The sequence below is a fragment of the Mus caroli genome, unplaced genomic scaffold, assembly GCF_978045245.1.
Source record: "Mus caroli unplaced genomic scaffold, Mus_caroli_1 scaffold_8, whole genome shotgun sequence".
NCBI classification, from domain to species: Eukaryota; Metazoa; Chordata; class Mammalia; order Rodentia; family Muridae; genus Mus; species Mus caroli.
This window is the reverse complement of record NW_028227263.1, coordinates 105,827,605-105,830,556: the sequence shown is the minus strand read 5'-3', so window position 1 is coordinate 105,830,556 and position 2,952 is coordinate 105,827,605.

The window sequence follows — 2,952 nt, the reverse complement described above, 5'->3', positions numbered from 1 at the left end:
TGCAAGACCAAGGGCCTCTCCTCCCTCTGATAGCCAACTAGGCCATCCTCTGCTACATATGCAACTGGAGACATAGCTCTGGGGGAGGGGGTACTGGTTAGTTCATATCCTTGTTCCTCCTATAGGGTTGCAGACCCCTTGAGCTCCTTGGGTAAAGGAGCTAAAGCTCCTTTATTTCCTTTTCTCTAGTTTCTTCATTGGGGGCCCTGTGTTCCGTCCAATAGATGACTGTGAGCATCCACTTCTGTATTTGCCAGGCATTGGCATAGACTCAAACAAAAGATAGCTATGTCAGGGTCCTGTCAGAAAAATCTTTCTGGCATATGCAATAATGTCTGGGTTTGGTGGTTGTATATAGGATGGATCCCTGGGTGGAGTAGTCTCTGGATGGTCTTTCCTTTCATCTTAGCTCTGAACTTTGTCTCTGTAACTCCTTCCTTGGGTATTTTGTTTCCCATTCTAAGAAGGAATGAAGTATCTACACTTTGGTCATCCTTCTTCTTGAGTTTCATGTGTTTTGCAAATTGTATCTTGGATATTCTAAGTTTTGGGGCTAATATCTGCTTATCAGTGAGTGCATACCATGTGTGTTCTTTTGTGATTGGGTTACCTCACTCAGGATGATATCCTCCAGACACATCCATTTGCCTAAGAATTTCATGAATTCATTGTTTTTAATTGCTGAGTAGTACTTCATTGTGTAAATGTACCACATTTTCTATATCCATTCCTCTGTTGAGGGACATCTGGATTCTTTCTAGCTTCTGGCTATTATAAATAAGGCTGCTATAAACATAGTGGAGCATGTGTCCTTATTACAAGTTGGAACATCTTCTGGGTGTATGCCCAGGAGAGGCATTGCTGGCTCTTCCGGTAGTACTATGTCCAATTTTCTGAGGAACCACCAGACTGATTTCCAGAGTGGTTGTACCAGCTTGCAACCCACCAACAATGGAGGAGTGTCCCTCTTTTTCCACATCCTCTCCAGCATCTGCTGTCACCTGAATTTTTTATCTTAGTCATTCTGACTGGTGTGAGGTGGAATCTCAGGGTTGTTTTGATTTGTATTTCCCTGATGATTAAGGATGTTGAACATCCTTAAGCCATTCGGTATTCCTCAGTTGAGAATTCTTTGTTTGAAGATATTTCAATAAATATCTGTAGTGTTATAACCTCCTAACATATAAGGGAAATGCAAGTTTCAAATTAAACTGCCTTTTTTGTTTGTTTGTTTTGTTTTTTTTGAGACAGGGTTTCTCTGTGTAGCTCTGGCTGTCCTGGAACTCACTTTGTAGACCAGGCTGGCTTCGAACTCAGAAATCCATCTGCCTCTGCCTCCCCTGGGATAAAGGACAAAGGACAAACAAGTTCTGCTTAGACTGTCAGTGAAGGGGAACCCTTATTCACTGTTGGAAGGGAACTTAGGTTTTGGCAATCCTAATGAAGTCAGTTGGGGTTTTGGTTTTTGTTTCTTGGTTGTTTGTTTAGATGTGTTTTTGATGCAGGGATTTAGTATGCAGCCTTAGTCATGATTTCTAAAATTACTAAAACTAGCTCTACCCTGTGACCCAGCTAATCACATGTAGATATACATATGCTCTGGGAATCCGTATCATAGCAAAGAGATACTAACATGGTTACCACTACTCTTTCCACTCTTTTCATAAAAGTAAATAAATGGTATCAGTCTATATGTTCATCAATACAGACATATGTATAATGAAACTCTACCATAAATTTAATGGAATTTTTTACTGGGTCATCACAAATGAAACTTATAGAAAGATGGAATAAATTGGAAAAGATGAATGAGGCAATTGAGGATTTGGAAGACACTCACAATATGTTCTCTCTCATGTATAGATACTAACTTCTGATTTTATGCATGTGCAGCTTCAGTTTCTGCCTCTCGTTAGTGACTCATCGGCATCTATGAGGCAAGTGCTCCATCTTCTTGGTGAATGAGCTGTGGTTCAGGCTGATAGATGGAAAGGCCTTGTGCCACGTTTACTGACTACAGTGGTAATAGTAAGGAAAGAAACTCTGAAAAACAAGGTGGTGCTTTGTTGGTATAGTTATCAATAATGATATGCTTACAAGTAACAGATAAATGAGGAAAATTCACATTAGCATAATGCTTTCAAATAGTTTATTATAATTGTGACATGTGGTGAATGACATGGTAGCTGAGCCTAGTCCTTTGGGTTTCTTGATTTATATCTTTGACCATGAAGCTGTGTTCCCTACATCATCACCCTGTACTCTGTTCTCAGTGGGAAGATCTAGGCCATCTGTGAACTGGCTATGACACATGGCCACATTGCTGCATAATCCTAGCTTTTGAATAGTATAGACAATAAGATCAGAGTTAAATTCAAGGCCAGCTTGTCCTAAATAGTTCTAGACCATCCAGGGCTAGAGTGTAAATACTTACCCTATGTGTAGACACCTCACATGATCCTTGGCTTTAGTCTCATACTCTACATTAGGTCTACTGATTTATTTACAGTGCTGGATGCATTCCCTATTTTATTGCCTCTCCCCATTTACCATTATTTCTAATGTATACCTAGTTCTGCAATTGTTTCTATTATGCAACATACAAAGGAAAGTTTACTTCTCAGCAAGAAGAGAGCTCTATTCTCTGGGGATCATGAGATACTCCCAGTCAGAAGCACATGATGGTTCATCTCATATTTTCTCTTTTAATCTTCCATATGGCTTCCCTTTCCTGTTTCCTGATAATCCTTCCTAGTTTTCAATCTTTGAAAAATGAGAAAAGGTAAACAACTTTAATCCTAGCACCCAGAAGATAGAGGCCATGAGATGTCTGAGAGTGCAAAGCCAGAATGATCTCCATGGCCAGTTCCAAGCCTGTCAAGCCAACAAAGTGAGACAATCTCAAAAATAAATAAATGAGAACCCTTTTAAGGTGGGGTGAAAATAAAGAGA